Source organism: Tamandua tetradactyla, chromosome 2 (genome assembly GCF_023851605.1).
Source record: "Tamandua tetradactyla isolate mTamTet1 chromosome 2, mTamTet1.pri, whole genome shotgun sequence".
Classification (NCBI taxonomy): Eukaryota; Metazoa; Chordata; class Mammalia; order Pilosa; family Myrmecophagidae; genus Tamandua; species Tamandua tetradactyla.
Window position 1 is genome coordinate 11,129,298 of NC_135328.1, and position 22,926 is coordinate 11,152,223.

Sequence of the window (22,926 nt, forward strand, 5' to 3'; positions counted from 1 at the left end):
ATTACAGGCCACCCCTATCCTTCTTCTGTTGGGGCATATCTCTCTGACTGCCTCTTCCATGGCCAGCCAGAGAAAATGCTCTGCTTTTAACAGCCCCGTCTGATTAGGGCAGGCCCACCCAGCAGTCTCCCTGTTGTAGGAACAACCATGCCACATAACCTGGCACAAGAGTAGAGTCCATCCTATTCACAGTCACAGGGTGTACACTTCCTGCATCACCTTGCGGGTCATCTTAAAATTCTACCTTCCAAGTGCACGGGTATTTCAGTGGTTAGAATGGCTGCCTTCCATGTGGAAGACCTGGGTTCGATTCCTGGACCATGCACCCACCCCCCCAAAAAAATTCTACCTTCCACAGCAGTTCTATAGACAAGAAATTAATACGTTTTAAAAGTCACAAAAAAAATAAAAAAGAAATAATAGGTAAGTCAGTACATGCTGCTAGGAAAATTACTAATCTCATTTGCAAAAAAACAGTTTGAGGTTCACTTCAAGTTATATATCAAAATAAATGTAAGATGGTAATAGGAGGTATATGAGAACTCTGTATTTTCTGCATAATTTTTCTATAAACCTACAACTTCTCTAAAAACAAATAAATAAATAGATAAATAAATATATATATTAAAGGGATAGAAGAGTTAAATATAAAACCAATAACATGAAAATATTAGAAGGAAATGTTGGTGAATAGTTACCTTACCCTTCCATGAGGTAGGATTTTGTGCAAAATACTGACAAACTGACTACATACAAAATGAAAACGACCATTAAATATTAAATATATAACAAGCAGGGGAGGAATATTTGCCCTCAATAGGTTGAAGGCTGATATTTGTAATATTTCACAGAGCTTACAAATTACATAAGAAAAAACAATTTAAATAAAACAAGGTTAAAAGAATGAAAAGACAAAAAACAGATGGAGATAAAGTTTTTGTAAAACACGTATCTCCTAAAGGACTTGTATTCAAAACAAGCAAAAAATTCTTAAAATTCAACAATAAGAAAACAAACTACCCAATTTTAAAAAAAAGTGGACAAAAGATTTGAACAGATACCTCATGAAAGAAGTTATACAGATAGCAAACAAGGATATGAAAAGATGGTCAACATCTTACACCATCAGGGAATTGCAAATTAAAACAACAATGAAATACCAAATACAGTGGCTAAATCCAGAACATCTACACCACCAAATGTTGGTCAGGACATGCAGCAACAGGAATTCTATTTGTTGCTGGTGAGAATTGAAAATTATATAGGCCCTTTGGAAGACAGTTTGGTGGTTTCTTTCAAAGCTAACCACAGACCTACCATATGATCCAGCAATCGGGCTACCTACATCTACCTTTGTATGGACCCCAGAAAAGCATGTTCTTAAATCTAATCCAATCCTGCGGGTGTGGACTCAGTGTAAATAGGACTTTTTGATGAAGCCATTTCAGTTAAGGTGTGGCCCACCTCAATCAGAATGGCTCTCAGTGCTATTACTGGAGTCTTTTATAAGCATAAGGAAATTCAGACAAAGAGGAGAAAGCTGCAGAGGGAGCAGCCAGAAGTTGCGAACAGTGGAATCCAGAAGAGAAGGAAAGGACCGGGAGGTGTCGCCATGTGCCTTGGCATGGACAAAGGAGCCAAGGATCACTGGCAGCAAGTCCCAGGACTCCAGTCTTTAGAAAGAAAGCATTGCCTTCACGATGCCTTGATTTGGACTTACTTTTAGCCTCAAAACCACTAGCTAATAAATTCCCATTTTTTAAATTGACCCACTTCACGGTATTTGCTTAAGTAAAGTAGCCTAGGAATCTAAAACAGTGTCCACGTGGGTTGAAAATAAATGGCCACACAAAAACCTGCAGGCAAGATTTATACCAGATTTATGCATAATTTTCAAAAATTGGAAGCAACAAAGATGCCCTTCATAGGTGAATAAATATACAAACTCTGATATATCCATACAATGGAATATCAAGCAATGATAGAAAGAAATGCTCTATCACGTCATGCCACAAAAAGACAAGGAGGAAACATCAATACATATTGCAAAGTCAAAGAAGCCAGTTTGAATAGGTTATACAATGTTTGATTCCAGCTATATGACGTTCTGCAAAAGGCAAAAATAGAAAGCAAAAAGTTCAGTGGTTACTAGGGGTTGAGGGGGAACAGCAGAAGGAGGAGTAAGGAAACTATTGTTTGATACCATAGTGGTTGACTCATGGCCTCATGCATTGTCAAACTGGTAGTACTGTAAAACATAAGGAGCGAACCCTAATAGAACTGTGGCTTAATTATTTATTAGCTAATATATCGACATTGGGCCATCACTCGAAACAAATGTACCACACTAATGCACGATGTTAATAGCAGGGGAATCTGGGGGCAGGAGGGCAGAATATGGGAACTCTCTTCACTTCCTGAGTGATTTCTCTGTAAACCTAAAAGTGCTCTAAAAAATAGTCTATTAAATAAATGAGTGAGGAACAGACCCTTCAAAAAAGAGGAAATAGGAATTTGCAAAATCATACCTCACTCTCATGAAAAACAGATTTGAGCAACATTGGGATGGGATGTGTTCCAGTTTGCTAGCTACTAGAATGCAAAATACCAGGAATGGAATGGCTTTTTAAAAGGGGAATTTAATAAATTGCTGGTTTACAGTTCTAAGGCCCAATTAAAGCAAGTCTATAGAAATGTCCAATCTAAGGCATCCAGGGTGTCATGGTTAGGGACAGGTGTCAACTTGGCCAAGTTGTAGTACCTGTTCATCTGATTGGGCAAGCACTGGCCTGTCTGTTGCAATGAGGACATTTCATAGGATTAGGTCATGATCACGTCAGCTACATCCACAGCTGATTCCATTTGTAATCAGCCAAAGGGGAGTGTCTTCTGCAATTAGTGATGCTAAATCTAATCATGGGAAGTCTTTTAAGGAGGACTCAGAGGAGACAGGTTGCATTCCTGCTTTGGCTGGTGAGCCTCTCCTGTGGAGTTCGTCCAGGCCATCCATTGGAGTCATTGGCTTCGCAGCCTGCCCTGTGGATTTTGGACTCTGCATTCCTATGGTCACGTGAGACACTTTCATAAATTTTATATTTGCAAGTGTTCCCTGTTGATTCTGTTTCTCTAGAGAACCCTAACTAATACACAGGGTAATATAACTTGCTTCAAGAAGGCCGATGAAGCTCAGGGTTTCTCTCTCATCTGGAAGGGCACATGGTGAACATGGTGTCATCTGCCAGCTTCTTCTCCTGGCTTCTTGCTTCATGGAAGCTCCCCGGGAGGCATTTTCCTTCTTCATCTCCAAAGGTCGCTGGCTGGTAGACTATGCTTCTCCTGGCTATGTCGTTCTCTGCTCTCTCTGAATCTCTTGCTTTCTCCAAAATGTTTCCTCTTTTATAAGGCTGCAGAAACTAATCAAGACCCACCCAAATGGGTGGAGACATGCCGCCACCTAATCCAGCTTAACAACCACTGTTGATTAAGTCACATCTGCAGGGAGATGATCTAATTACAGTTTCCAACATACGATGCTGATTAAGGATTAGAAGAAACGGCTGCCTTTACAAAATGGGGTTAGGATTAAAACATGGTTTTTCTAGGGTACATACATCCTTTCAAACAAGCACAGGATGTTTTACTTACCAAATTGTAAATACTGAAAATGCTAACATTCCATGATAGCAAGGATGGGATAGGAAGGCCATGCCCCTCTCTCTGCTGCTGTTGAAAATGTAAATTTGCAGCATTTCTGTAAAAGGAATTTAACCATGAGTAGCAAAAACATTAAAAATTCTTTAAATCAAGAGAATGACATAGCCATGAGAAGCAGAGTCCGCCAGCCAGTGACCTTTGGAGATGAAGAAGGAAAATGCCTCCCAGGGAGCTTCATGAAACAGGAAGCCAGGAGAGAAAGCTAGCAGATGATGCCATGTTCGCCATGTGCCCTTCCAGCTGAGAGAGAAGCCCTGACTGTGTTCACCATGTCCCTTCTCACTTGAGAGAGAAACCCTGAACTTCATCAGCCTTCTCGAACCAAGGTATCTTTCCCTGGATGCCTTAGATTGGATATTTCTATAGACTTGTTTTAATTGGGACATTTTCTCAGCCTTAGAACTGTAAACTAGTAACGCATTAAAGTTCCCTTTTAAAAAGCCATTCCGTTTCTGGTACATTGCATTCTGGCAGCTAGCAAACTAGAACAGAGTTTGGTACCAGGAATGGGGTGTTGCTGTGACTTACAAATACCAAACATGTTGGAACAGCTGTTTAAATGGATAAGGGGAAGATTCTGGAGTTGTGAGAAGCTTGATAGAAAAGGCCTGGAATGCTCTGAAGAGACTGTTGGTAGAAACGTGGACTCTAAAGCTACCTGTGAGGAAGCCCTACACAGAAATGAGGTATGCATTATTGCAAACTGGAAGGAAAGTGATCCTTGTTTTAAAATAGCAGATATCTGGCAAAATTGACTAGTGGCTTTGGCTGGAAGGCAGATTTTAAAAGCTATGAACTTGGACATTTAGCAGAAGAGATCTCCAAATTATATGTGGAAAGTGCAGCCCAGTTTCTCCTCACAGCTTATAGCGAAATACGACAAGAAAAAGATAAACTGAGAACTGAACTCTTGGGTACAAAGAAACCAGAAGCTGATGTTCTGGAGAATTCTGGGAATCCAGGAAGGGAGGCCCCAGAGAACAGTGTCCCACATGAGGTCTTGGCCAAATATGAAACCATTCAGCCATTTCAGAGATAGCCAGGAATGGACATGGAGTTATCCAGGAAAGATTTGTGGAAACTCCTTATGTCTGATAGGCATGATCTAAGGCTACTGCATAAAAAGCCAACAACAGTGCTGTGCGATCTGTATAAACAAAGCCACTTCCAGTCAAGACTGAGAGGGACAGAGAAGGGGCACACGGGAGGAAAAACAACTTCAGAGGCAAAACCATGGAGGCCAGGGCCTGAAGTCAAGAAGCCTCAAGCCAGGCCAGCGGAGCCACCCAAGCCCGTGGAGAGGGTGAGTTTGCCCCAAAGGCAGAGGATGGGCCTTCCACCTCATTGAAGTGGAAGAATCATGCTGCCTCGGGCCTTGGAGAGGGTGAAGCACATTTCTTGTGGTTTGGGGAGAGCCTGGCTGCCACCACATGGAGGGATTGAGCATGTGCCCCGGAGATGGCAGAGAGCCCAGGTGCGGCCCCAATGCTTGGAGAGGTGGAGCTGAGAAAAAGGTGGTCTCCCCAGTGTCCCCCAAGGTTGTGTTTGGAGGGAGGCAGGCCTCTGCTTAGGCCCTTGGAAAGGGTGGGATTGCTGCTTTCAGAAACCCCAAAGATAAATGACTCTCAGACTTTGAAATCTAATGGACTTTGCCCGGCAGGTTTTCAAAAGTATATGAGTCTGGTGACGCGTGTTCCTTCCTCCCTGTGAAAATGGGTATATGTATGCTATGAATGTTGCTCCTTTGTATGTTGGCAGCAGATAACTTGCTTTGAGTTTTTAATAGGTCCAGAGCCAGAGGAGAACTTTGCCTTAGAACAGACTATGCCTGTAACTAACTTTGATAGGAGTTTGTACGGTTTCTAACTTTGTATTTCATTCTCAGTACTACTGAAATGGTTTAAGTATTTCTGATATTGTTCTGAAATTAATGTATTTTGCATATGGGAAAAACATGTCTTTTTTAAGGTCCAGAGGGTAGAATGTGCTGGTTTGAAATGATGCATGTACCCTAGAAAAGCCACATTTTAATCCTAATCCCATTTTGTAAAGGCAACCATTTCTTCTAATCCCTAATCAGCACCGTATGCATGAAACTGTGATTAGATCATCTCTCCGGAGATGTGATTTAATCAGGCGTGGCTGTTAAACTGGATTAAGTGGAGGCGTGTCTTTTGGGTGGGTCTTGATTAGTTTAGTGGAATCCTATAAAAGAGGAAACATTTTGGAGAAAGCGGGAGATTCAGAGAGAGCAGAACGACATGGCCACAAGAAGCAAAGTCCATCAGGCAGCAACCTTTGGAAATGAACGAAAATGCCTCCCAGGGTGCTTTGTGAAGAGAAGCCAGGAGAGAAAGCTAGCAGATGATACCGTGTTCACCACATGCCTTTCCAGATGAGAGAGAGACCCTGAACTTCATCGGTCTTCTTGAACCAAGGTATCTTTCCATGGACCCCTTTGATTGGACATTTCTATAGACTTGCTTTAATTGGGACATTATCTCAGCCTTAGAACTGTAAACTAGCAACTTACTAAATTCCCCTTTTTAAAAGCCAAAAAAAAAAATCTTTAAATCCTCCTTCCTAATAATGACAGTTCTAAGAATACATGCAAAGGAAATTAATTGAGAAGGAGCAAACATGTACCCACACAGACGTTACAACAGAGTTATTTCTAATAGTCAAACAGTGACAATATGCAACAGTAAACTGTGGTTTGGTGATGGAGTATTATTTAGCCACTAAACAGTTTATGAAGACCAGCGTCTTGGAGCAGCTAGAAGGAAAAACCTAAAATTGTGGAATTGTAACCCATACCAAACTCTGAAATCTGGACTGCAACCAACCATTATAGTGTGCTTTGAAATTTATTGCTTTTTTGTATGTACGTTATTTTTCACAATTAGAAAAAGTTTATGAAGAATGTTTAGGGGAAAATGTTTTTGAGCAAGTTTGATAATATATTGCAATATAACAGAAACCATATTTACACACATAGAAGAAAGACTGAAAGAGAAAGTCAAATGTTACCATAGTGACAGGGGGCAGGGGCAGAGAGATTAACAATGAAATTGTTCTGTTTGATACTGTAATGACTGATATGTGGCATTATGCACTTGTCAAACCTCACAGAACTGTACAATACAAAGACTGAACCTTAATATAATCTGTGGGCTAAATTATTCATTAAATGATATATTGATATTTGGCCATGAGTTGTGACAAATGTACCACACTAACGCCAGATGTTAACAGTAAGGCGATCTGGGGGCAGCATGTCTCCGGAACATTCTATCTAGAATACTGCGTGTATGTGCAACTTTGAGGGAGGATCCACAAGTTCTCATCGGATTATCTACAGAGTCCACGGCACACACACACAAAGGTACACAAAGGCTACAGAAAACTGTCATGTTGTCAACCGGAGGAAAAGAAATACATGAGAGGGTGGTGTGGTTTTTTTTTTTTTTTCATAAGTTCTGGCCTCTGCCTCCAGAGGCTGCCTGGACTGTCCCCTTCCTCCTCCTGGGATCCCTTCAGCAGCTTTTTGGGTGGTCCCACCCCCAGTCAGAATATGAGCCCCACACCCTAAAATCAGGGCTGAGAAGTTGCCTCTGTGTCAATTTCCACAAAATAAGAAGTTGTGGTGCCAGAAGCATCCAGCTCTTTGGAAGAAATTCATCTCCATGGGGGTGGAGGTGGTTCATTTAGCCAAGGTTACAGGAGTTCAAAGTTTTCCCCACTCAGGACATGGGCCTCCCTGCTGCCCCAAGTCTCCCAGGGCAGGGGGTGGGTCCCAGGCTACCTGAAAGGGCAGGCGTGATCCCACTCCTCCCTGGAGAATTGAGGAGCCAGGACATCATTTCCTTCCCTGAGTCGGCGTCTTAACCTGACACACGGGATCCATGATGACCCTACTTCATAGGGCAACTGGGACGAACGAGCTAGGAAGCGCTGAGCTTGGGCTAGTGCTTGACTCAGACTCAGCCTCCAACAGGGTACGTTGTCAGTGCTTTCACCAGACACCAAACTGAGCTCTTTGCTCATTATCTCGTTTAACCAAACAAGCCATCGTAAAGACACCCCATCCCACACTGATGCTCAGGAAACCAACTCCCTCTACTCGGTGATGAAGCACAGCTATCAGCTGTTCAATGATAATAGCCATGATTTCTTATTGACTTCTGGTATGCCTGATGTTTCACACACTCGCTTATTAAACCCGCACAATGCTGCTTCGGGTTACACTGTGTGCCTCCACACACTGAAAAGGGAACGGAGGTTCAGAGGACTCAGAGGATTTCTTGCCCAAGGTCAGCCATCAGAGGAAGTGGGAGTGTTGGTTCTGGAAACTAGAACTTCCTGTCTCCAAAGACAGTACTCCTAACTTCTAGAGTATTCTATGTCTCACTTATGACAGGAAAACCTTAGTTTCCAGGTTTCTATGTCAAACATCACACAATAGGTTGGCTTAACAGGAATTTATTGTGTTCTGGTTCCATAAGCTAGAAGTCTTAAGAGGGCAGTATCATTTTGGCTGGCCATCAGTCCTTGGGTTCCTTGGCTTTCCATCACATGGTGATGTTCTCTCCTTCTCTTCCGGGGTCCTGCTGACTTCCTGCCCCCAGCTCCCCCCCGGGGCGTTTTGTCCATGTCCAATTTCTTTGGCATATAAGGACTTCAGCCATATTGGATAAAGACCAGCCTCATGTGGTTTGGATGCACATTAACTAATGACATCGTCAAAGGTCCTTACAGATGGCTGCACGTCCGCAGGACCAGGGCATGGGACTTGAACGGCACAGGATTCAGTCCGTAACATGACTTCAGAGTTTTGTCTGCAGCAGCCTCACACACCTGCCTTTTGCCATATGTGCTTTTCCCTCTCGGGAAACTGTAGAACGGTGTGGAAAGAGGCTGCCTCACCTCACCTTGCCCAAGTCAGGAAGGCTTCAAGAGTCACCTCTTAGCATCTCTCTCCAAAAGCCAAAAGCCCTGTGTCATGTACATCAGTAAATATGTTTTGACAATGAGTTGGGAACTTTCCTGTGACAGCACAAGACAACACAGCATTAAACAGCAGGGCAGACTCCAAATTCCTGTGTCCTTGGGCAAGCAGGAGGGACCCAGTCTCTAGTTCTGAGATCAGCATTTGGGTGTGGAGGAAAAACACTGCAATAGATATACACACTTGTTTTTAACTGACAATAGTGTTTCTTTCTCCACTTAATTGCACGCCTTGTTCCTCCTCAGGCTAGAAAACGAGGCCTGAGACAGAGTTTGAATATTTTGAGGAAGAACCACATTGAAGCACTGACATTTTCCACAGCACCAGATGGCACTTAAAAAGTAATAATAATAACTCAATTCACTTTCTTGACCTCCTTAAGCATAGGACTCTGTCCTAAATTGACAAACTCATTTTTAAACATACAAAAACAAACAAACAAAAAAAGCCAGAATTTCATCACCACCTCCCATTTGGCTAGTTTCATTTTTAAAAAGGTATGCATTATGTGACACTAGAAAGTCATCCATTTCCTTCAAAAGTAAGCCATATTTTTTTTGCCTTTTTTGGCATGGGCAGGTTCCAGGAATCGAACCCAGGTCTCCTGCATGGCAGGGGAGAACTCTGCCACTGAGCCACTATTGCCCCACCCCAGCCACATTTTTTGGCAGAGCTGTTTGTTACTTGCAGGAGACACAGCTTTTGTGGCATGTGAAGGAGCTGTGCCAACCTCTCCTAGACAGAGCTCTACAGCACCTGCGATCTTTAATTGCACCTGCTGGCATATGAAAGAGAGTTTCCCCGGGAAATACTAACTTATCAATTTATATAAAAATATGTACATGTTATACAAAATGCTATAGAAAATATATCATTTCAAACTTACGCAAAAGAATTAATGCATCATTTTCTAATTTATTTTTGCAAAGACATACAAGCAAAAATGAAGAACCCAAAGTTAAACTGAAATTCCCCCATCTGTGTCACCAGCAAAGTGGGTACCTTGCCTGGTCCACACCCCATCCCACACCCTATCCCCACTGTGTGGATAAATTTGTCTATACTCGGCCTTCAGGTGACACTTGCAGCTCTATCTTCTTCCTGGAAGCAAGCAAATCCATTTTGCTGTTAATAGTCTTATGCAACCCAATTTCAGAGACATTAAAATGTGAAAGAATTCCATCTTCAGGGTCAACAAAATACCGTTCTAAAAATGTACCCGGCTCACAAGGAGTCCTCTCAGTCTTGCCAAGAATTCGCAGATTCAGGACACGGGACACGATGCCCACAGATGAAGGGGAGGGTTGTTTGTTGTTGTTTTAACGCAGCCCCACACACCTGATAATCAGCATGCCCTGTCCTCTTTTCCATAGCAAACAAAGTCCTTCCAGAAGCGTCCTCAGCTTAGCAACCGATGAGGTAATTTCAGAAAAGTCGATTCCCCGTCCCTTCTCCATGACCGCCTCTCGGCTGACTGCATTTGCCTCTGAAGGTAATTACAGGAAAAATCAATGCGGTGAGAGTGCAGGCGAGTCCCCTCTCTGCAAGTGGGTCCATTGTCTGTCCCTTTCCTCTTTCCATTTACAGAGTGAAATGTTTTCTCGGTCTGGCATACATGAGAGAAACAGCTACGACTATGACAGAATGTTGCCTTTGTGAAAATTGCCACTTGGGTGGAAATTCATCCTCACTGTATTTCTGAGTCAAGGTTAAAGGCTCGCCAAACTTTCCAATTCACTTTTCGGGCTTCCTGTTCCCAGGTTGGCATCCGTGCACAGGGTATGGAAAGAGATGAAATATTTTAAAAATCTCATGAGATAGGGTACTGAATTTACTTAGGCTAAACCCCTAAGTTTTACTTAAAACCGGATGAGGGCACAAGAAGGATGTCAAAAGGAACCGGCTGCTTCACCTCCCAGCTGGGCCTCAGCTTCCCGCACGGGTTCAGCAGGCGCTTTGTGATGCTGTGTGCCAAATACCTTTATTTCTAAGCTCTTTTTCTTTGTCTCTCACTTATTCGCATGCCCGCGTGTCTGTCCTCTGGCCTTTCCAGGATCAGCATCTCTAAGAATATTTAAGAAAGAAGATTCCGCACCCCATTCTGACTTGCCCTTGGTCTCCATTCACCCTCAGGGGCCCCATGGGCCATCCTTTATTCTTCAAGCAGATTTTACACTGGATTTTAATTCCTGGAGAGACAGGGGAAAGTAGAAGCTCCACCTATGAACTCTCCGCATGCACAGACCTAGCCCCTTCGTGACTTTCAGTTTTTCAAACCTCTCCACTCTTCTGTTGAATCCTGGCCCCCGAGGACCTGGGAGGAGGCTGCAAATTCAGTCCCCCTTGGTAGTGATCTGAAAATACTGAGTGAAGATGTGTTCCCACGGTTCCTTCCAGGCTTTTCCATCAGGACCCACCCATCGCCCATCTACTCTGAACAAAGACGACTTCTGGATGGTACAGACTAAAACCATAGTCAGAGAACCATCTTCCTAAAGGTGGCATCCCTTTGCCTGTGGGACCACTGCAGAAGCCAAGACGGCCACCCCACAGCCCAGCCAGGCACACCGAAGTGGGTCAACAGCTCCAAAGCGAATTTCTCTTTCTTTTGTGTAATGTTCTCGGGTGATCTTTTTCCACTAAGAAAATCTCACCTCCCCATCCAAGGAAACCTCACCTTCTGTTCACTTCTCTTCATTATTTAAGACTTTAAAGATAGGCAATAAGAGCACTTGGAAGAGTTTTGAAAGAAAATAATAGTAAAATAACAAAAGCAGAGCAGAGTCTATTTGACCATAACCCATACACTTCTGGATATCTACAGCCTTTGAGTTGAGGACACAAAGCTCTCCGTGTTCTTTGGAATGGCTCCAGAGAACAGGAGATGGTGATGGAAGGTGGCTAAGAATTTAAACACTGATAAATTTAGATAATAGTGAGTCAACATAGGATTATACTAATAATCCATCATATTTATAGTGCTGTAATTAGAATTATATGAGAATGAGAGTCTCATGGTTTCCATTATTACTTTTTTAACTTAAAGTCAACAGCTTAACCACATCAGAAACAAGTCATGAAGGAGCCTCTTGGGTCCTTTGTGAGATTAGTTTCAGTGTGGCACATTCAGCCGTGCAGTGTGGAGAGTTTGGTGCCTTGGCTAAATACAGCTCATAACAAAATTGACCCAACATGTTTAGTGGAGGTTATTGCGGAACACAATGATGTGGTAGTTACTACTGTCTTTACTCATTTCAGCAAAGCCCTGGCTTTTCTTCTCTCCTGAAATCAGCATAAATAAAAATTCCCTTCAGTGTGTCCACAAGCACACTGCTACATGAGCTAAAGTATTCCAGAGTAGGTTTAAAGTAATCTATGGTGAAAAAAAGTATAGCCATGGCTTCTGGCAGGGTGTGGGGCTGGAACTGACTGGGAACAGACTTGAGGGAACTTTCTGGCATGACGGGGAATGTTCCATGGCTCAGTGTAGTTGTGTGCATTTGTCAAAATCTATCAGATAATACAGTTAAGATCTGAAGGGGGAAAAATGAGAGAACAGGGCATAAAGTAATGGTATGCACAATCAACTGTTTGGGACAAAGTATACTGACGTTTGCCACTTTCTTAGAAATGCATGCAAAAATCAGGTGGATTGATATGTAGATGTATAAACAAGAAAAAAAGTTGATTATTAATCCTAAAATCTAATTGTAGGAGGGCCTCTTGACATTTCCAGATGTTAAAAATTTTTCATAATAAAATGTTGGAGTAAAGCATCCTGACCACTGTCTTGAGGGGAGAGGCAGCAGAGAGGAGGCACTATGTGCTGGGCACGCTGCGCTGACCTCCCAAGTCCAAGTCGGCCGTGGCTGACAACATCTGGGCCCCAATGGATGGAAGGTGGGGCAGCGGCTGTTTCAGCCCTGTGTGGTCACAGAGGGCACATGGCTGCTCATAGGGACCATACTGTTACAATATGTGCTTTAGAATGGTCAGTACTGAGGTTCAGAATCACCCCGGGGATAGCAAACACAGAAGGGCAGCTTTTGATTTAAAGGAGAGAGAAAATAAAACTTTTCTTTTCAAGCTCACTTAACATCTGGTTTGCAGTTTTTCAACAAAGAATGTGTCTTTATGCCTGTGTCAGTCCAGGACTCTCCAGAGAAACAGAACCAACAGGAGATAATATATATGTAAACATTAAGAGATTTGTTAAAGGAATTGGCTCATATGATTTTGGAAGTTGGCAAGTCCAAATTCCATAGGGCAGGTCTCAAGTTGAAAACTCGAATGAAAGTGAAGCTGAATTCCCCAAGATTAGCCAGTTCACTAAAGTAGAGGCAGGAATTCTTTCTGACCTTTGAAATCCTCAATTCTGGCTTTCAGACTTTCATCTGGTTGGCTGAGAAAACTCCCGTCACTGCTGAGGGCAATTTTTGTTGACTGTAGATGCAATCTGCTGTAGATGCAATCAACTGATTATGGATGCAAATTCATCTACAAAATATCCTCCCCCAACAGACCAGTACTTGACTGACAAAACTACTGGACACCATAATCTAGCCAAGTTGACACATGAAATTAACCATAACAATCCCTAAACTGCCCCAGAGACAAAACAACATGAAAGTCATCTGGAACAGGAGTAGACATGAGTGTAGACAGTGAGGGGTTCTCTTTGGCCAATACCTCATCACATCTGCTAGCAAGTTGGGGGCCTTTGAGAGGCAATCCCACCAGGCATTTATCAAACCATCTACCATCTGATTAGTAACACAAAGTGGAGCCCAGCAGCAGGAGGTACTAAGTAAGCTTGGACTCTGAAATCAGGTCTTTCCACCTGAATCTAGACACCAGCATGGAATAAACTTTGTGATTTTGGCCAAGTCACTTAACATCCCTGAGCTTCTGTAAAATATGAAACAAAGTAATATTTTTATTCATGCCCATTAAATGTTGGTTGTATTAATAGCACTGTATTAATGACCACAATAATAACGATTGCTACAGCAATAATTCCATTTGACCTAAGAAAGGATAAGGAATGAAGCTGATCGCTGGGTTTCCCGATTTTTACACCTATAGGAAACATGGACTTTCTCGGTCATTCGCTTCCGCCCACACACCTGCAGCCTGCGATTCTCCTCGGACCCTCCCAGGGTTGTTGCTTCCCAGGATGTCAGATGGCAACATCCTCTCTTGGAGGGGCTTGTGAACTTGTGTTCCCCAGAATAAGTCATCAGAGCTCCTTTGAAAGGGGGGTTAGCCATGGCCATTGGCTTGGCCAGCCAAGTTACACTTCCATTTCACCCTGAGAGGAAAGCACGAAAGTTACACCGAAATGATATCGTGTCTTTGGAAGCCGGGAGCCCCCTGGGGCCGGGGCCAGGAAAGGCAGGCAGGCATCTCGAGCTGGCTCCTCGTGTCCCTGACTCCTGCGCGCCTTCTCCTTCGGCAGCTCCCAGCTAAGAACCGGAATGCGCTCAGTCGGCTGAGAATCTGCAGAGAAGCCTTTCCGCGGTTTCTCAGGCAACGTCCCGGGCCGTGAGCATGCACAAGACCTTTCATTGAATGGCTTTGCGCGTGGGGACACCCTCAGGCCCCTCGCGACTGTGCTTGGCCCTGGCCACCCGACGGGTGACCGCGCGGGTGAATGGAGAGCCAGCGTGGACCACCCGGCCTCCGGGGCACGCGCGCCCCCTGGTGGGCGCGGACGGCAGAGAGCCGACCCGGCGGGGCCTCCCCAGGGCCTCTGCCCGCGAACCTGTCTCGGGGACGCGGGGACATGGGAACACAGGTCCCGCCCGGGCTCCGCCCGGCTCAGCCACCCCAGTGGCCGCCCTGGTCTGTCCGTTGAGAGGCCCTCGTTTCTCGAGGGAGCTTCTGCGAGAGGCCCGTCTGCTGGGGACATGCAGAAGGCACGAGAAATACTGTCTTGTGGGGGAAAAGAACTTAGATTTTCCTTCTGTGACGGAGGCTCTTCCTGTCTGAGTTTTAAATGCATTTGTGAACCACGTTTCTGAAAGCGTCTTGTGTTTGGGGGGCGGGGGGTCAGAGCATGCATTTTTTTAATTCAAAATTAAAATTAATTGATGCCATCATATAAACAATTTGATTTTTCATTTTTCATATTCTCTCCCTTTCCTCTTCCCTCCCTCCCTGCCTCTCTCTCTCTCTCTCTTTGTACACACACACACACACACACACCTTCCTGTCCGTGAGCTGGGGAAGGGGCACACACCACCCCGGGTCTGACCGTTCGTCAAGCAGAAAGGACGCGCTCCTGGGCAGTGCGCGCATGTGAGTTAAAGGGAAACGAGGAGAATTTTCTCAAACCAGCGCCTTCCTCTGTCGCCTTTTAAAGTCCTTTCCTTTGGTCCTTGGCTTCTCTTTGTACTGCAGCTGGAGAAGCGATGCGTGCAGCCCGAGCGCAAGGCATCTCGATCGGGCGCCCCTCCCGCAGTCACCCTCGGTGGGAAGCGCAGCGCCCGACTCGCGCGGTGCAGCCCGCAAACTGAGCCGAGGACGCCAAGACGGCCCTCAGGTCCGGTTCAGCAAAGGTCATGAGTCAGGACGAGCTCAAGGTAAGGGCACAGGCACCGTGTTTGAACAAAGGTAACAACCACAAAAACTGCAGAGAAATGACGAAATACTGCTTTTTATAAAGATGAAGTCGTTCCTGGATGTAAATGCAGACGCAAACCATCTAAGCAGAGATGCTCCACGGGAAAAGCAGGCGGTTGGAAAGTGCGCCTGGCTGCGTGTTTTTCAGCACCCACGTGAATGGATCGTTTACCTAAAGGGGGTACAGCTGGGAATGCCGGTGATTCCTTAGAGTGAGAGTCCCTTAGAGCAGCCTCCACGGATCAGCCGGCCATCTGGGTCTTTCCAGACACTACCACCTCAAACTTTTGAGGGAAAATATTTTCAGAATGGAATTATAGATTCAGAAGAGTACTAACTAAATGTAAAGACAGACTATAAATAGCTTCACAAATATAAGGATTCATAAAATTGACCTTTTTCTCCCCATCTTCCTTAGAAAGCTAGTGGTGATAATTGGCAAAATTAGGAAGCCAGGGAGCAAGAAACAATGAGTCCAACTCAGGAGAAAGGGGGTAAAGCTCCAGGATGAAAACTGTGCAACAGCTGTAGACAACAACAAACTGTCCTTGAGGGGCTCACAGAAGGAAAGACTCCTGGGAAAAGGGGAAACCTAATAGAGCAAATGATAAAAATTAACCACTTGTGGACACTATAGGCATATGTGAAATTATTTTTCAATTTTCAATATTATTCAATTACATAAATGAAAAAAATGAAGCAATTAGAAACTCATCAAAAAAACCAAAAAGCTCACTGTTGAAATGTCAACAGAAGATTTAGCATATTACATAAACTTAGCTGATAAAGTAGCAGCAGGGTGTGATCAGAGTCACTCCAACTTTGAAAGAAGTTTTTTTGTGGGTCAAATGCTATCAAACAGCATCACATCCTTCACAGAAAGGAAGAGTCAATCGATGCAGCAAATTTCACTGTTGCCTTACTTTAAGAAATTGCCACAGCCACCCAATCTTCAGCAACAGCCAATGTGACCTGTCGGTAGCCATCAGCATGGGAGGCAGGGCCCTCTACCAGTAAAACAAACAGGACTAGGTGAAGGCACAGATAATTATTAGCATTTTTTAAGTAATAAAGTCATTTTTAATTTAAAAAGTACTACACAAGAAGGGAAATGTACACATTGTACTACTCAGTCCCTCAATATGCAAAATTTACAGAGCTACCCTGCAATGTAAATATTGATTATCGACTTAATTATATTGGAAGATATCGCCTACGACGTGAAAGCATTGGGTGGGAAAATGTCACTATAGAAAGCCAAGAGATAATGCCTAAAATTTATAAAATCTAGAAATAACAATATGAATATATGGACATATGGAAGTGACTCCCAGAAGAAGAAAGAAGAGTGTCATTGCGGAGGTGTAGGGTTAAGGTACAGAGACGGTGGCAGAGGGGTTTAATTGGTGTGTGTGTGAGACTTTCAGTTCTGTTTCATTACTTTTTCATTAGGTTCTGGTATCAGCTTGGCCAAGTGATGATGCCCAGTTGTCATTGCTGCCAGGATATTTTATGGCTGGTTGATAAACTGGAAGGCTGGTGCACTAAATCATCAGTCAACTGATTGCATCTGCAGCTGATTACATCTGCGATCAACTAAGGCATGTCTCCCATCACACGATAATCCAATCGGTTGAGGGCTTTTAAGGAAGAAGAGACACTCTTTCACTGCTTCTTCAGCCAGCGAGCCTCTCCTGTGGAGTTCGTCCAGACCCTTCATTGGAGCCACCAGCTTCACGGTCTGCCCTACGGATTTTGGACTCTTCCATTCCCACAGTTATGTAAGACACCTTTATAAATTGCGTATTTAACAGATCTCTCCTACTGGATCTGTTTCTCTAGAGAACCCTAACACAGATACCATCAGTATGTTTTACATTATTAAACATTTATTAATTTCAATAAATAAACATCCCAGATGAATAAGCGTGCTGATGACTGCCTATGAACGGACAGAAAGAGATAGGACAGCAGTTGGAGGGAAAGATGATGTGACAAGTAATAGATCCCTGAGTTCAAGGCCTCTGAAGGACTGAAAGAGTCAAATCCTTGAGACAGGAACAAAATTCAGCTGGGAGGGATGCAGTTTCCTGGAGAGGTTCTGGGTAAGAGGTTAGGTGGTATCAATTTAAATTGAAATGTTCTGACTTTAATCACAGTTTCCCTTTTCCTCCCATAATCAATTCTGGGAAACATTTGCTCCTGGTATTTGTGGATACCTGGCAGGAGGAAAAAGTTGTAACATACATGCTGCTGCATTTTGTATACATGGCTGGGGCACTTTCAGGGAAACATGGTGCCACAAAAACCCAAGAAATACAACTTCCAGTGGCAAATATAATCATGATTTCTGGAGAAAAATCTGTATACAGCCATCAAACATTTGCCTGGATTAAAGAGAAATTAACTTCTCAGGGGAAAAAAAATCATAGAGGAAAACTGCACAGAACTGACAGTTTCCAAAACAGTGATGTCAGATTTTTAACTCTGTCTGGATTTCAAGAGATGTGTGTGACTCAAGAAACATAAGGAAATAGTTTATAAATGGAGGACTCCATTTATATGCTTGGGTCTGTCTTTATTTTTAATGTACATACATTTGAGAAAGGGCAGAGATTTGTAACATGCACATGATAAAATGAAGAAGGAAATGTGCTTTCTGCTTGTCTTATTAACAATTTGGTGCTAAATGCCTCTTTTTGTTTCCCAACTGCTAACACAAATACCGTACAATGGGGTTGGCTCTAAATACTGGGATTTGTTCCCTCAGGGTATTACAGGCAGGAGAAGTCCAAAATGATGTGTCAACATGAGGCTTTCCACCTGGAAGCTGTGGCGTTTTAAGGTGACACTTGGGGCCTCTCAGATTTGCTGTCACATAGCAATGCATGAGCCAGCATCTTGTCCTTTCTTCTGGGTTCTGTTGAATTCCAGCTGATGGCTAGTCGCCATGGCTCCTCTTTCCATCTGACTGGACTCCACTAATCCAGATTAAAGCCCGTTCTGATTCAGCTGGGCCACATCTTGATTTAAATAACATCTCTAAGAGATCCTAGTTACAATTGGCCCACAGCCACTGGGCCAGGAGTTGGGACCCAAATATGCTCTTTGTGGGGGGCAAGATTCAGTCCCCAACAATGCCATAGAAGCAGTGATTTTTGTGTCTCACCTTTCAGGAAAAGGATCCCAGGCTGTTTACTTACAAGGTCTGTGAATGAAGCTGGAACTGTTGCTATTAAAGGTGAATCTGCCTCATCAAGACCCACTTCTGAACCGATTAAGAAATATAATAGGAGAAAATACATATCCTGAGTGGGCCCAGCCCCCACCACTCACCTTGTTTCAGCTCAAGAGAGCCGCTAACTATGAATTCCAGAGTTTCCAGAACTTCTGGATTGGTAGGTTGGGTCATTCAAACTCAAGAAGTTTGATGCCCAAACATCCTTCCTGCGTAAATGATGGTCCCTTAGCCCCATCCTTGATCTCTTTGCTCTGGATATTAGATGATCAAACTGCCAACCCCCTTCCAGCACAGTTATCACCAACACCAAAGTGTAACAGCTATCCTAAAGCATCAGAGCAGCTCCAGCTCATCACCCGAAGTAAGAGAGCTGGGATTGCCTGTAAAGGCTGAAGGCCACTGGTGAGCCATGAGACTCCATCAATGATGCCAACCACAGCTGACCAGGGATGGGTTAACATGCGGCTTCAAAGTTCAGTTTCCCGCTCAGGACTAGAGGGTGGGACTCTGGATTGGGGAAATTTAGGGAACTTCCCCTCTCACTCTCAGAAGTTGTGCCCTCAGAAAGATTGACCCCTGCCATTCAAAAGGGAAAGTAATAACAATAGGGCTTTAATACATGCTATCTCAAACTCACAATGGGCCCAGAGGGGAGGCATTATTGCCACCACTTCAAAGATAAAGAACCAGATTTGGACCATCTGATTTCACAACAGATTGTCTTTTCATTAAGTTATCTCACCTCTTGATACATGTACATGTGAACAAGTGAATGTTCTGGTTTCATATAACAATATGCGGGGACCATACTTGGAAAGGCTAGTTTATATTCAGGATGATCTGCAACTAGCAGACAGGACACATGGGAAAGGAAAGCTACCACAGAGGGTGAAAGAGTCAAACACGATATCTGCATAGAGCCACACAGAGGTCTCCTCAGTCTTGGCTGTAAAGCATGGAGCAGCTGCCTGGATTGCTCCAGCCACAGAAGGCTGTATAGCCGGGACTGTGGGCACCAGGACCTTCTCTGAAGACAAGGAAGGGATGCTTCTGTTCCTGGAAATCCTACCCAAGCAAACGTTCTTCCTTGAAGGCTAGGACAAGCCTGGAATCTTCAGGGGCAAATGAACATTGTCACTATTACTAATAAGAGCAGTTAGCATTTCCCGGGACTCACCACAAGGTTCATTATGCTGAGCATTTGCAACCATCACCTCCTTTCATGCCATAACCATTCATGATTGGCATAGGTGTCCCCTTTCTGACATGCTGAGACTCATAACTTGTCCAAAGACATCCAGATGGTAAACAGCAGAGCTTCCACTCAAATCAAACCCGTTTGATACCAAAGCAAGTATACTCCCCACACTCTCTATTTCGTTCCTGTGAACAGAGGTTTCATGCCTAAAATACAAGTCCAGGCTCAGAAAAGAACTCTGAAAAACACCATAGGTCTTTACCATATGTCCAATAAGGAAACAGTGAAGGAGGATGGCACAACACCTCCCCACCTTCCTAAAACTCCATTTAAGACATTCTCCCCACCTTTGTGCAGATTGTTTGCAATGCCCCTGCCTGTAGTCACACCCCAGGTGGCCCCCTCCCAATCTCACTGTGGGCAGAGCCACCCATGGAACAATGGCCCGTGTGACATAAGCAGAGGCTTGAAAGGTGCTGCATAAGCTTGGAATCCTGAGGCCACCATGGGAACCAGCTCAAGCTAGCCTGTTAGGGGATGGGAGGCCATGGGAAGCAGGGCCATGGTGCCCGGCTGCCCCGCTGCCAGCTGACCAGACTCATGGGAGTGTCCAGCGGAGCCCACAAGTTGAACCAACAGATGAACTGCCCAACCAGCTCTTAGACTTGTAAGCTCAAGAAAATTGGTGTTGTTTTAAGCTGCTAAGCTTTGGGATATTTTCTGCTTTGCCAAAAGCTAATAATACAATTCCCCACTCAGAGAGTTTTTCTAATGAAAAACAGCCCAAACAAAATTCTCTTTCTTTTTACAAAGATATTGCTAGAGAGTAACAAAGAGCAAATTCTGTAATGCAGATGCTCTTCCGGAATCCAGATAAGGGGCACAAGAAATCATGAATGAGAACTAAAAGGGACGGTCTCAAGAAATGAGAAAAACAGAGGAAAGAAAACAGGACCTTCCCCTGAGGCAATATGCCAAATGACCTCCACATTCTCTGCAAGTCACCTTCATTGGTACCAGCCACAGCTTGTGGCATCTTACCCAGGGTTAAGGCTCACCTTTAAAAATACAAGCTTATCAACTATAGAGAAAAGTTTATATCAGGTACATACATATACACATGTACATATGGTGTGCCTCTATACACCATGCACAGATGCTTATGTGTGATGAAGTACATTTCAAAATATGCTTTAATTGATCTGAAAACAATGCTTTCACAAAGAACTGAGTTAATATAGTTATCTCATTTAAAATCACTTACACTACTACCAAGTACAAATGAAAGAGGACTGTTATTTGCTTTGATTATCTCTGAGCCCACCTGTTTGGGGGCTCACTAAGTAGGAACTTGATCACATTTTAAACCATGAGCCTTGCTTTGTGCTCTTCTCTTCAATGCTGTTCCCACTGTACTTTGCCCCTTTCCTGCAGGTGAGCTTTAAGAGAGAAGCTTCTTCAAAAGGAGGCACCATGACAGCTGCCTGAAGATTCAAATGCCAGACAATATCAGCCACTCAGAGGCCACTTGCAGTTGAGGTGCGTATTAATTACAAAGGGGAAAACAGGGACTTCACAGTGGAGCAACTGGCAGACACCACATTAAGCAAATGATCAAGGTTAGCATCACCTCTAATGAGACACGTTGACATTACGTGCCACATGATAAAGTGCACTGAGCAGAATACACCAGCAGCACTTTTATGATATCTTTGCAAAAAAAAAGAAAGCATAACATGAATTTAACTGGGAGGAAAACATCAGGCAGATCCAAACTGTAGGAGATGTGCTGCAAAAATCCTGGCAGATACTCTTCAAAAGTCTCAAGGTCATGAAAAGCTGAGGAGCCATTTCAGATGGAGGAGATTAAGAGCATGTGATTACTAAATGCAGTGTGTGATTTGGGATTCAGTCCTGGCCCAGAAAAGGAACGTCAGTGGGACCATGGATGGAATTTGAATAAGATCGATGGATGAGTGAATAGTACCACATCGTGTTAAATTCCCTGGCCTTGATCTAGTATCATAACTGCATCTCACCTTACTGAGAAAACTGGGGAAAGACCCTAGGGAATTCTTTATCCCATTTTTGCAAACTTTTAAAGCACCAAATTATTTTTAAACAATAAAAATATTTTCAAAATTCAACAAAAAATGAGGAGCTGGAGAAGGGAAAGGGAGGGGGATGGCGAGGATGGGCGATGGGAAGATAAAGAAGGAGGGAAGGGAGAAGAGGAGAAGACATCACCAATGTTGGCTTCTATCTATCTCCTTTAAATTCAGCAGGGAAAATTTCTCATTTTTAAAATGCACTGTGCAACCCTGTTACGAAGGGAGAGCCATGTAGTGGACATTTACTGTTTGGGACCATGCAGTATTCTCTCACCTCCCACCCCCCACCCCTTTCAGGCAAATGGTGCCAACTTTTCATTCCCTTGACTCGCAGTGTGCAGGATCCTAGCAAAGTTGCCTCTGTGACCCAAACTCTAGGCAACAGCACATCCCAGCTCCTCGACTGCTGCAAGGAGGGCACGTTACACAAGGAAAGCCCATCAGAGCCAAGAAGACTCAATCCTGAGAATTTTGTTTAAGGCATCAGGGAGGCCAACTGCCACTCCCCACCCCGAGTCTCACTGGACTTGAGCAAGAAAAGATGGACGCCAAAGCTGTGGCTGGCACCGGCCACCAAGGCAAAAATCCATCCAAGAAGGGAACCAGCCCTGAAGGGACAGCATTGTGAGGTGAAGAATGGGACGTCAGTTCTGCTGACAATATTTGAAGCTTGGTCTCGCCACACCTGATGCATCTCCAACTCATGGGCTTCTCAGTTACAAGAGCTAATAAAGTCCCTTCTTGGTTGTTGCCTCATGCAACTAAGAGAGTCGTGTATAGCTGTGCCTGCTACAATGATGGAAAAGCAAAGATAGGGAAAATACCCACCCAAGGTGTCAGAGGCCTGGGTTAGGAAAAGGCAGCATCAGTGGGGAGTGAGGAAAGGAGGAAGGGTGAAAGAGGCCACCTGTATGTATCTTTTAGCTGAGATACCCAGTGGGTGCCCCGTACCTGAGACCACTTTGCGGTGTCCCTTCTGGTGACAGCAAAAAAGTGTTGCGTTTGCCAACACGCCCCCAATTTTTATGTT

The 22,926-nt window shown here is 44.0% G+C and overlaps 1 long non-coding RNA gene across 4 annotated transcripts; it reads left to right on the forward strand.

The window, feature by feature from the left end:
- Positions 1–20,258: 20,258 nt before the first annotated feature.
- Positions 20,259–22,657, forward strand: LOC143665980 (uncharacterized). 4 transcript variants are annotated; one of them, XR_013167300.1, is made up of 3 exons: positions 20,259–20,452; positions 21,220–21,404; positions 22,194–22,657. It is a non-coding gene; the product is annotated as an uncharacterized LOC143665980 (long non-coding RNA). The 4 variants fall into 4 exon arrangements; XR_013167302.1 differs by having other exon boundaries at positions 21,220–21,324; XR_013167299.1 differs by having other exon boundaries at positions 20,260–20,452; positions 21,220–21,324; positions 22,231–22,657.
- Positions 22,658–22,926: the final 269 nt, after the last annotated feature.